At 37.8% G+C, this 13,451-nt stretch overlaps 1 pseudogene; it reads left to right on the forward strand.

Annotated features, from left to right (window-relative positions):
* The window catches only part of LOC137850671 (dynein axonemal heavy chain 11-like), a 29,042-nt pseudogene that overhangs the window by 3,537 nt on the left and 12,054 nt on the right, over positions 1 to 13,451 (forward strand).

Raw genomic sequence — 13,451 nt, forward strand, 5'->3', positions numbered from 1 at the left:
TCATTTTGTTCCTTAAGGTGCAGGCACATAAAGTTTGGTTTGTATCCACTTCTTGTGCTGCCATGATCACACAGTACTCATCTTTTTGTAATTAAGATATTTATGTTTTTTTCCCATTCTTGTGGGAAAAAAAATCTTATTCTTACATTCTCATTCTTATTCTTTCTTAGATATATCCAGATTGAAGAAAAAGAATGTGAATTCAACAGGAATTCCTGTCTCATCTTTTACACTAAGTTGGCTAACTCTCACTACAAGCCAGAGCTACAGGCTCAGACCACTCATTAATCTCACTATCACCAGGGATGGGCTGGAAGAACAGCAGCTGGCTGTGTTGTTTGGTGCTGAAAGGCTAGACTTGGAAAATCGTAAGGTAAAGACTATCTTTTGATCTCTCTGTTGCTCCTTCTGAGATTTTAAGGCTAATTTTAACAGGCCTGTTTGAATCTGCTGTATGGTAGTTGCTAGTAACCCACATATTAGAAAGATTTTAAGGGTCAGATACCGCAAAGTGTAGAAAGTGTTTCTACAGATTTGCTCAAATTGGTGCTCCAAGAGGGCTGTGCTAGACCTAAAGCTTTGCTACAAATTAAATGTATTGTGATCTTGTTCCCACACTTCTTTCTACTGCTCAGTTTGCTCTGTGCACTGCAATTATTTTACAGTACAGTATTAAAGCCTTGTACAGTGTTTTGTGCTTTAGTGATATTCAGCCAATAAGTGCAAATAAAACTTCATGCCAGTCCATAAGAGGATATGATGGCACTTGGTTAGGACCTGGGGTACTTGGTTAATAAATTATAATTTATTCTTACAGAAATGCAGTTCTGTGGTTCTTGCAGTCATAGCCAATGTATGCTACTTTATGAACAGAAATACTTTTATATATGAATATAAAGAGGACCTTGAGCAGACTGATCTAAAAAATTGAAAAGGTACTTAAGGGTATGAAATGAGTAGTAAGAATTCTTCCTATTTCTCTCTCCAGTTAGCTCATACACTTATCAAACTTCATCGGCAAAGATTAGCTGCATCTCTTTGAGGTACTTCTGCTTCATGCAAGGGCAAGCTGGGTCAGAGAGCTTAATTACCCCTTGAAGAATGAAAGCAATATACTTGGGAACACCATGTGAAAACGACTTTCCATTTTCTTCTGCATCAGCACGCTGCTCCACATGTGGATGTACACTTACAACACCTACATCATGTAGGATTTTTTAGTGATAGGGTCAGATTCTGACGGAGAACTCACAACAAGACTGGGCAAATACTTGCAGTATCAGAGGGCCTGTGCAGTAGAGAGACAATGACCATACTTCCCCACCCTGCTTGCTCCCCTAGTAGGATTCTCCAGCTTCATGCTATTCTTGGTTTTCTCAAATGCCATGCAGATTACCACTCACCTTCTCTGGCAAGATCCCAATCCTTTTCTGTAGTCTGAGGAGGAAGGAGGTTAGGAGAGAACTGAAGTTCTAGTCCATGGTGAGTGTGGTCTCCTCCTTGACCATGATCTTGACATTCTTGCTTTGGGTGTCCCAGAACTTTAATTCTAGTGTACTAGGACAGAAGATGAACTACCTCTTTCAGAAACTAAATTAAATCATCTGGTGTGATTAAATAAAAATAGCTCACAAATGCTATAAACCAGCATTTTTACTGCTATTTTTTATTGTTTGAGTACAGAGTTTTCGTTCTTTCTGCTAGCCAGTGCTGGTGAAGCAGCAGAACTGCTTCAAGACTGAGCTCAAGCAGCTGGAGAAGGACATGCTGCTCAGCCTGTCAGCTGCCAGGAAAGTTTCTTAGATGACAGTAAACTTACAGAAAAACTCAAATCAGCAAAGTCAGCTGCAGCAGAAATACAGTGCAATGTAATAATGGTTGAGCTGTTTTTAACAGCTTGAAGCCACTTGTAAAAATGTGCATTATTAATTATTTTTAGTGAATTAGTTTTATGAACTAGAAACTGTCAAACTCCTGTCTGTCCAGCAAGTGCTGTCCACCCACATACTCACAATTTCCTATTTATGGTATGTAGCTACCACACAATTATTTTATTTTTCCTTTTTAGGTGCTTGAATTAGTACTTGTAAGAGAAATACCAGCATGAAATGTGAATAAATGTATTCATAGGATTTCCATGTTTTTACTAGTGAACAGGCACATTGCTGTGGAAAAGTTATTCCCTAATGTTTGTCCAAGCAGAAGCCTGCTTACCTTAAATATGTGCTGCTGTCTGAAATAAAGTCAGTTTGGTAGAGTGTATCCATATTTTTTTCTTGTACTGATAGGAATGTTTTGGTAATTATGTGGGATAATCATGATGGATTAAAAAATAAATGAGGCAACTGTCGTCCTATAGATAGCTAAAGCCAAAGAAAATGTTCAAATTAATGTGATGAGAGAGTTTTACAGACCAACACCTATAAGAGCATCTCTTTAATTCATTAGTAATAGCCTGGGCAGCATCAACCCCGTCTACCGGTACTCACTGAAGATAAACAGTTATCTTGCTGATTTAGTTTCACAGTGCAAGGAGCGAAATCCTGCCTCCAGCAGTGATGCCCAATGTGCTGGTTATTATTTGTAGCAGAGGTGGTACAACATTACAGTGGTAACGCTGTATGTCTGAGAAAGGAGAGCACTGTGATTTCCTGCTGATTCCTAGCACAGTACCTCCCCACTGGCCTCTTGTTGTTGGCTGCCTCTGTTCTGATGGTGTTTTCTGACTGTGCTTCTGAAGTTTGCCTGCCTTTTGTGCAGCTGTCCTGCAGGATCAGGTAGTTGTCAGGGGTTCTCTATAAACAACCCGCTGTGGCAAATCATCTAAATTATTAGATGCTATAAGGAAGGAAGGTAACCCACTGCAAAATTGTCATCTTTCTTGAGTGAGAGGGATATGCCTGCCGAGTTAAATAAGGAAGAAGAAGAGTATTGCTGTTTGCAGCCTTCATTCCTGGATTGCTGAGATTCCTAAAAGCTTCTTGGCAGAAATGGTTCAACCTGTAGTGCCTTGCATTTTAGTCTGCTAAGGACATCTCTTTTTAGAAGCCTACAGTCAGAAACTGATTGGTTATCTTGCATACAGGAAAACAAACAGAATTCTGGAATTAAATAAATTAAAATAATTTTCTTTATTTTCAGGCCTTCAAAGTAGTCTTCCACAAAGCAATTAAGCAAGCTGAAGACATTTGGTAGTGTATCTCCAGTTTGACAGAAACTGTCACGTATTCAACATTTGTTTTCATGAGCCAAGGACTTTTTGAGAAGGATAAGCTCATCTCCTGGCCCAAACTGCTTCTCAGGTGAGGAAAATTTTTCTGATTGATGTTACTGATATTATTGGTTTCTGTTTCTTACCTTAGTACATGATGCTTCTGCCTAAGCAAGCTATCTTTTTGCCTGATGGCTGTGCAGTTTCTCACACAGTGTGATTTCTGCTTCAATATAAATCAGAATTGCAGAAATTCCAAAGATATTTTTATCCAACTCTATTTATTTAAAATGCTGCAGTGACTTTATGAAGCTACATTAAGGATAGATTACATGATTTAACTGCTTGTGGTTATATAATTAATAGTGGAATTGATGTGGCATAGTAAAATAAGAATTCTCTTAATAATACACATTCAGGCTGCTATTTTTCCTTTTTTATTTTAGAATCTGTAAATCCTGGGAAAAGATCAGGGATTACTAATTTTCTGGCAGATTTTGCCCTGAAGAGCTTGCTCCAAAAGATCTAGTATCACAGAGCTATCATTAACAAAGGTGGGGATTAAACTAGAAGCTAACCATTCATGAAGAAAGTAAAAGGTTATAAATTTGGGAATCTACTTAGGGGGGTGATAGGAAAAAGGGAATCACTCTACAGAGTGTATAAATGGGAGTTACAAGCAGACAAATATCTGGAAGAGAAAGGAGAGAGAAGGGTGAGGGGAGAGAAAACTGGTGATATCTCTGCATCATAATACAAATGGATTTCTTTGTATCACCCAGGCTTGTAGCACTGTGATGCTTAACTTTGCCTTTTTTTTATAGCAGTGGTACTGGGATGGATCAAGAACAATGGAAATCTATACAAGAACTGAAAAATAAGGTCTGTCATAATTACAGCATAGACAGAAGCCAGAGTATGGGGCACAATAAATTTCTGATTTTTTAAATACATTTTTGGATGGAAAGAGAAGGGGCTATTAACAAAGGGAAAAAGATGTATTTATGTCAGGAAGCAGAGAGACTATAGAGTGCCATGGCAAAGGTGTAACTTTTTTCTTTAATATATGTGATTAAAGAGATAAAACAACTAGAAGAAAGCCTACTAGAAACTGAGGATCCTTTTTTTTTTTTTGGTTTGCACTCCATTTGTGTACCAGAACTGATTCATTCAGTTGCTATAGTTCTGCAGCCTACTTCTACAAAGTCTAAATTGCCATCAAAATACTGAATCTATCCCTCCAACAGTGTTAAAAAATATAAATAAATAAAAATAAAAAATAAAAAAATAAAAAACACAACAACAAAACAACTACCACCATCATCATCATAAAAAAAAATCAACTCAAGATTTTCAAATTTCCCAAAGCTTTGTGAATGCTTGCAGTATACAGAGGGCCTAGAATGAAGATGAAGACAGGAGTGCACTATTTGTCCTTCTCTCCATCTTTTGAGCCATATAAAGGACACATGGAGATAATTAGATGGAATTGAGAAGTATTTACTTTTTCAGTAGTAAAATTATTTGTAGCCAAGTGGTTAACTTCAGTGTGCAAGACTTGTTTTTGTTTATGTTCCCACAAGCTACAGAAAAAAAAAGCCAATATGGTTTAGCTCATTTTAAAATTTGTGTGAATTTGGCATTCAGTACATAAATGAACAGCAATTACATTTTCTTCAAAAAGCTTAGACTGTCACATTGAGTTTGATTTTCAAGGTGTCTTTAACAGTAAAGGTAAATTCAGCTCTGTGTGTGTGAAGGAATGGTTTTGGGAAAATCTGTCACAACCTTTAAAGGCAGATATATAAGATGATTCTATTTGCAATAGATTTCAAATCAATGTTTTAAAGCAACCTTAAAAAAAGATGTTAATTCTTATATCAGAAATTCAGAAAATGCAGCAATAAGAATTCTTGTGGCTTTGAGCTCCCTACTCAATGAGACTTTGAGTGGTGAATACTTTAAGGCAGAAGTGGCTCTGAACCAAGTCTGATGACCTTTTTCAATTTTGCACACTGTCAAGATTCTTCTAAGAAGTAAAGAGAGAGAAGCACTTGAATTGGATTTCCTTCTTCGATTCAGAGTTGAATGCACTTACAAGAGTCCTGTTGACTTCTTAACTACTCAGTCATGGAGTGCCATTAGGGCAGGTTGTGAAAATTGCTTTTTAGTTCTAAATCCTTTTTGATGTTATTTCTGGAGGCAAGCTACAACTAGACAATCTCAGATAAAGTAATACATTCCACAGGAATTTGTAGTAGAAATAGTGATGCTTTCAAAGAGTAGTCTTTGCGTTTTGAATATATTTTTCCTTAGGCATTGAGTGTTGTGGTTTATGAGGAAATCCTGTTATACTATAATTTGTCCAGTTGCCTAGAAATATAATATCGATCTTCATACCACTTCTTATTATAGTAAATGTCCATTACAAGGTTTACAGTTTGTCATATCTTGTTATTTAACAGTAATCAGACAGTATGGTAATACTGGCCAAAATAAACTCTTATAAATACTATTATATGCTATAATAGTATTATATTGTATAAACACTATATATATGTAAGTTAGTATTTTAAGGTAAGTCCTGAGACTTACCTTACTTGGTTGAATGAGACTTTTTGATATATCACCAAAATATCAATATTTATCTTCCTCTTTCAGCCTTCACAGAGAAGGTACATCCTCTGCATTTATGTCTTTGGTATGTTTCCAGGCTATGGCAGTGATGGATGTGCTCAAGGGAGTAGATAAAGATATTGAAGTATCCACCAAGAGGTAGAAGAAGTGGGTGGACTCAGAATGTCCAGATACGGAAAAACAAAAGCTCTCTAGAGAAACTAATCATACTGAGGGTGCTCCACCCGGACACAATGACATATGCTCTCAGGTATGAAATCTGACAGTACATCTGCCAGGGTGAGTGTGTGAGAGGGTGGCTTCTGTGTAACAGTGAAGAGAAGGAAGAGATCTTAAGAAGCAGACAAATAACTTATAAAACTGAGTGGTCAAATGAAATTTGTAATCAGTGACTATGGCCATTCCCAGAAAATATTTTGCTGATGATGAATTTATGTAGAGATGGTGTAGTGAGACACAAGTTGTGGCATATTTGGAGAGCTGTGTTTGTGATTTTTTTCAGATTGTATATAGGTACCCCGAGGAGAGTGCTCATTAATAAACAAAAATAGATATGTTGTTAATAGCTGAAAGTGTTAGTTCTCCTTATCATGACTGTTAACTAACCCCATGGGATGACAATTTTGGGGGTCTCCCATTTTTAAAATTCTGTTCTATAACAAAAATTCAGTTTTTCTGAAGAAGCAGTTTTTCTGTTCTGGGTGATTATTCCGTCCAGCTACCATAGTTTTACATGACAGTATTGCCTGTGTATAATGACTTCTTGGATTCAGTTACTGAACAGGTCCTTTCTCATTCAAAAGTAGCTGGCTGCTGTCATGTGGTCTCTATCCCATAGAGAAAACAAATTGATTGCCCTCTGTCTCACTTCACCATCTGGCTCCCCTTTTTGCCTTCAGTTCACTTCCCTGATGCTGTATTTAGTGAAACCACTTAGACCATCACTGTCAGCAGCTCCAGTCTAAGAATAGTGCAGGCTAGAAGCCTGTAGCAGAGATCATTTCTGATCCTTAGCGCATGTTTTCTGTACATATACAAACTTTGTGGAGGAAAAGCTTGGCTCAAAATATGTGGAAGGTATGAGGATGGACTTAGCAAAATCATACGAAGAGAGCAGTCCAGCCACTCCTGTGTTTTTTCTTCTGTCTCCACTAGTGAATCCACTTGAAGACATTGAGACACTCGGTAAGCTTCTTATTTGCTTCTGGTGCGAGGATCGCTCAACTGTGCTCCAACTAAATAAGAAAAAGTGAGTTCCCAATTGAAATGGAGCATACGGGGTCATATCTGTAGATATATCAACATATGATATCTATGTGTATATTTGTATGTATGTACCTATAAACACATGTATGTGTATTTTTACTAAACAGAGCAAAGCCCTCTGGAATAATCTCTCATTAAAACGGAGTGCACATTAATATGGGAAAGTTGGGCAGAGTTTATTTTCAGCAGAAGATTCAAGTTCTAAAGTTTCTTCCACCCCCACCATATTCGCGATAAATTGGGTGGATGAAAAGTGTAAGACCATAAGTGTTACAGTAAGAAATTCTTAGTCTGAGCATTCCTGTGCTTGGCATAATGCAGGTTTCCTTTGTACTGTTTTCTACCTTTTGACTAGATGAGGGCCAGAGGGCAATTTTCTCCATGCTCATGTAATCTTGTGCCCCCTGTGACTAAATAATGGTCATTATACAAACTATATTCAATTGTATAGGGCTCCGTCGCTTTATACTTAGGATTGCTATTCCCTACAGACAATAGTGAGAATACCAGGTTAATACAGCTGTGACCTCACTGTGCTCAATTTAAACTCAGGCCTCACAAGGTGAGAGGCTTGTGCATTTACCCACTGAACCAATCAGTTAAAAAACTGATGTGATATCTACCACATGTTGCTCCCTTTTTCATAAGGGAATTGCTCTGTACCCCCTGTAAGAGTTTCTAAAGCTCAGTAACAATGCCGAGCATCTATCAAAATGTCAAAAGGTTCATTATCTTAAAACCAAGGGAACAGATTTCTGCAGGCTTTTTCTAATACCAGCAATAAGGCCACTGTTGAGAGCTCGCAATTTTGCTTGTTGAAATTGTAAGGGTTTAGTGAAGTGCTTCAGAAGAAGTAATATGCATTGCACAAGTGATAGTGAAATTAATGGGGGCATTATCATTCTTTTTCCTTTCTGCTCTGCTAATTTTCCTATCTCCTCCCCCTCTGTCACTCACTCTCCCCCAATTATTTCTTTTACAGGCAAAAAGCTTGGTTTCACTATAGACTCTGGAAGATTTCATAACATCTCTTTAAGACAAGAGCAGGAGATGGTTACAGAGGAGACACTCAAGACTGTCACACGTGGCCACTGGGTTCTTCTTCAAGTGAGTGCTCAATGTCCTCTCCGATGGTGGGTGTCTGCTCAGTTGGAGGGATGTTCCCAGGTTACACAAAAAATATATACAGCGGGTTACAGAAGAAGTGTTAGATGGCTAATAATCTTCTTTTTAGCTTGAATTTGTAAAAGGATAAACATTATATTAATATGTTGTCATATTTTGCTTAAAACTATCCTCACCCTCCCAGGAGGAGCAGGAGAGATAACACAGCCTCGGGTGGGTAGGCAGAACCATCCCTGGGAATACATTTCTCCCACATAATTAAGAACTCCTGGTCCATTCAATGGGCCATGATGGAGACTTTAATAAAATGGGCCTGACTTGCCCTTGGGAAACTGCAATTACCACTGGAGTGCTGCTCTCCCAAAATAGGAGGAACAACACCTTTGACCAGCATTGTATGGATTGAGAACCCATTCTGCATCAGACAAAAAGACCTGTGCAATGCCCTAGCAAACTGTGACTCCTGCCTTAATGATGGTGTTTACAGGGGCACTACAACCGTCAACGCTATTTAAAGAAGGTGTTTCCCTCCCACTGTTTCATGCTAAATAGCCACCAGATATTTGTAACGATCCCTTTGTCCAGAAACCTAGGAAAAATGCATGTTCCAGATTTGATATTTAGGAGGTTATTCCAGGTGATTGCCTCCTCCTCTGGTTTTAAGTTCAGCAACACACATTTGCCTGTAAACCATTTTGCCCACAATGAATGAGGAGACAGGCTGGACTTAGAGTTGACCCTCGACTGAAATAATGTCACCAAGGGGCCTTAACATGCCAACCATTGCGCAAACATGTGCAAACTGACCGCTTCATCCACATTTCAGGCAGAGACCTAAAACCAGCAGCACTGCATGTCTGAGGTCACAGGAATAAGTAGAGAATAAGAGGCTTCTGGTATTGCAGAACTTCTTTTTCTAGCCTGTTATGCCTCATTTCTAAGGGAGGAAGGAGGTAACAATTCTGTGAATATTTTTGGTAGTGAAAGGTTGGGGAAAGTCCAGAAGATTATATAAAGACTTTGAACCAAATCCCGAGTGGTGGTAGGCCAACTGCAGCCAAGGGGATTTGGATGTACTCAGTACTTCTCAAGCTTTAGTCTTCTGGGTATTGATACCTACAGCCTCCACCTTTATGTTAAAGAAAACTACATGAGCAAAAAGGTGAAGCTTTTTACTGTGGGTTGTATTGTATAATTATACATTTCTATACATTTCTAGGAAATACTTTTAAAATAAAAGAATAAATAAAATTGTGTTGGCTTCAGGCTTACGAAGCAGGTAGGAAAGGTAGGAAATTTATTACCTTCATGAGGTCAAGCTCTTTTTTAAGGCTGTTCTTTGCATTATCAATTAATTTAATAATAAAATGTTGGTTTGAATTAAGTAACTTAACAGTTTCTCATTATAAACCCATAATTATGTCTTAAGGATAATAAATCTATTTGTTATCTTACCATAAACATAGTGCCTGTTTTCCAACAGAATATTCGTCTGGTAGCCAAGTGCTTAGTAACTTTGGAAAAACTTCTTGATCAATACAGTGAAGAAAGTTTCTTTGACCTCTCATGTCTTCGTTAGTGCTGAACCAGCTCCAACCCCAGAAGAGCACATCATTCCTCATGGAATACTAGAAAACTCTGTTAAAATTACCAATGAACCTCCTACAGGGATACTAACCTACACTCTAAGCTCTACAATTTTGACAAGGTAAAAGAAAGATGGACTTTTTTTTCATCAGTTTGTTTTAAGTATTCACTCCTCTGTGGGGAGAATTGATGGTGTTCATGACTGTTGTGTAGCAGACCAGAACTTTGGGATTTTTGTGTTTCCAAACTAAATGGCAGCTACAGGATGTTTGTTGCCTGTGTCCTGTGCTGCCTCCATGTTTTCTGTCAATGTTGGGAAGAAAGGTATGACAATAGCATCTACATGCATATTATTAAATATGTAGGTATAGACATGCATAACTGTGTTTAGAAAGATAGACAAAGGTGCACTTATTACATGAGCTTTACCCAGCAGTGCTTTCTTATGAAAAAATAAATAAATAAATAAATAAATAAATAAATGTTATTTTATTCAATGGTACTTGCTAACTTTGTGCAGCTCTTAATTTTTGGTAGGTTAGACCACATCCATTCTCCCACAATGTAGATTTATGCATCCAGATGTTCAAGCAATGCCTCACTACCCTATGTATGAATTTCTGTAGTTAGGCATAAAGAAGGGAAATTATGACCAAGGGTTACACACTGTTTGTTGTTGTCTTTTGCTCTTTTCCTGTGTGAGAGTTGCTTGGTGAGAGGAAGAAGCACGTGAAGGACGAGGTAAGAATGGGGAAAACAGGAGTGTTCCTGGATGGGCTCAGCCTGCATCCCTTCTAGTCCCTGGTTATCCCTGTTCTGAGGAACTTGTAGAGAGATCTCCAAATTTGGGGTAAGTCATCTGTGGAGGTGATGCAGTAGCAAGCTTTCTCAAGTCAGCAAAGCATACCACAATAAAGGCAAGCAGAACTCTTTAATTTAGCCATTTAGTAATATATTCAGGCTCCCCAGGGAAGTGTTCACAGCACCAAGCCTGCTGGAGTTCAGATAGTGTTTGGACAATGCTCTTAGAGGTGGTTTAATTTCTAGGTAGTCCTGAGTGCAGCCAAAAGTTGGATCTGATGATCCTTGTGGGTCCCTTCCAACTTGGGATAATCTGTGATTCTGTTAACATGCATTTATGTGAACATAGGCTACATGAAGGCAGAGCTTGGATGTGAACAGGGTAAGGGTTGCTTCTAAGGGGAACTATGTCAACCAACAGCAAGGAGAAAAAAAAAAAAAAAAAAAAAAAAAGGAACATTGCACTGAAAGAGTCATGTCAAAGCTACCTCAGCTACAAATGCATTAATTATAGTAGTATGAGGGGATCTGAAAGATTATTCTTGGGAGAATGGGAGAATGTCTGTGGTTTTGTGGCAATTTTGCTTCTGGGAAATACTGCCAAAAATACTGCCTACTAGTCACTTATCACAGTATCTCACTCTTCTTCAGACCTCAGGCTTGTGAGTGCTCCCTTTCGGCAACTGAGGCAGGCACAGCTATCAATTACATTGCCAGTTGTTAAGTGGATAAATGTATTCCTCTTTTACTTTGGCAGGATACCCTTGAACTGCATAGCAAAGAACAGGAATTTAAAAACATCTTTTTCTCTCTCTGCCATTTTCACACTGGCATTGCTCATAGACTCATGTCAGGCCCTCCAGGTTGGAATCAAAGATACCTGTTCAGTACTAGAGACCTCAGCATTTGCCTCAACGTCCTCTGCAATTATTTGGAGACTCATACGGAGGTAAGATGTGGTCAAGTAACCCACACACCAAGGTTATTTCAGCTTAGCTGTTTGTACTGAATAAGGGGAAAGCAATTTTTCTCTGAAACTGTTATTAAAATATCTGGCATTATGTGGTTCTGTTGCTGAGTATGAAAATAAACCAGATCAAAGGTTTTTTTCTTTTATTTTTTTTTTCTTCTTTTTCTGGTGGGGGATGCTTGAACTTTATAATATAGGTCAAACCAGTTCCACATCACTAGCTAAGGGGGGAAAAAAATGCCCTTCATTATGTTAACAAAAACAGTGGTTTACATGTGCATATATGCCAAATTCATTAGGCAGGTAATGAAGCATTTGCACAAATGTAATTACATACAGCAATTTTGACAGTTCATAACACTGCATTAATAATCACTACAATTAGTTCTGATGATGGAAGCAATTTACAGCACGTCACATGTATAAATAATGGTGCATTTCCTGCGTGTGTCATTATTATGTATTAAGGATGCCACCTTGTTGTGACTTTCTCAGTAATGTTCCCCTTGAGTCGAAGTTAAGGGTAGATGAGTGTTTTTATTTTTGAGCTTCAGCATATTTTATACTTGTATAGTTTAAATACTCAGTTGAGGTCATTTATGTAAGTTCTGCAAATGCAATTTCTAAATAATTGCAATAGTTATTTATTACTGAATAATGTAGATAGTACTGAATAGGTCCTCCCATGCTCATAATTTAAACAAATCTAAGAGATATTTATATCTTTAAAGAAAAAAGAGAGAGAGATATAAATGTTAGCCCTTGGTGATATGCTTTTCTCTGTATCTTCCAACTTGTAATTAGTCTTGGAAATTAATTTTCCTTTTTTTTCTTTTTCCCTTACTGACCTTTTTTCTTTTTCTTTTTTTCTTTTTTCTTTTTTTTTTTTAGCTAATAGGACTTGAAACTGGTTTTCCCTTCTGTGGTCCTTGGTGTCATGTTGAAATAATTGCTTAATTTTATAGTGATGATTTAATAATGCTTCCCATTTAGAAAACAAGTCTATAAAATCAGCTTATTCCAACCCTTAGTTTTCTTTGCTAATAAATCTTGCTGCTCTTTAAGCTTGGTTCTTTTCAAACCACAATTCATAAGCATGATAATTAATTCTGCTAATTAATGAGAGGGAGGGTTCTGATGGCAGGAAGGGTTAGGAAGGTCTGTAAGAGCAAGAATCACTTCAGCTCTCCTGTTGGTAATACTGCTTATTGTCCTTTTTCATTGTATTGGTTAGCGATTCATTACATTGTGGCTTTTTAAGCATTTTAAACATAGATATTGTAGAGAGAGGAGAGAGAACAGATTTTCAAGATGCAACTTTTTGTGTATATACACATGTGAATATGTGTATATACACACACACATATATATTACTATAGCTATATCTCTCATTTGGTACCTTTTGGGGACACATTTATTTAATACAGGTAGGGGCTGACCAGAAAACATAAACTGGAAAACTTTAGCTAGCCCATCAGCTAGTGGAGTGTCTTAACTCCATCATCATTGATACTGGTTTTGCTCTTTCCTTGGGAATATTTAACCTCCTTGCATCTCAGTTTGATTTAACCCATTTTCCTATTGCAAGATGAACTCCACCGTTGTCACCTCTGATAGCTAAGGTCTTTTCAGGTGAAATGCAGAATGCATGATCCTACCTCAATGTCCCACTCTTTCCCTCCACTTTCTTGTCTCCATACGCATGTTCATGGAGTTGTTGTTCAGTGTTGAGGGGAATGTGGACTCCGGCCTCTCTGTGTCCAACCAACAAGCTACGTGTCAAGGGCTTTTTGAGTTCAAACAGACCATTTTCCCCTGGATTACAACAACAACAGTTATGCAAACCTGACAGCC

This window comes from Anas acuta, chromosome 2 (assembly GCF_963932015.1).
Source record: "Anas acuta chromosome 2, bAnaAcu1.1, whole genome shotgun sequence".
Classification (NCBI taxonomy): domain Eukaryota; kingdom Metazoa; phylum Chordata; class Aves; order Anseriformes; family Anatidae; genus Anas; species Anas acuta.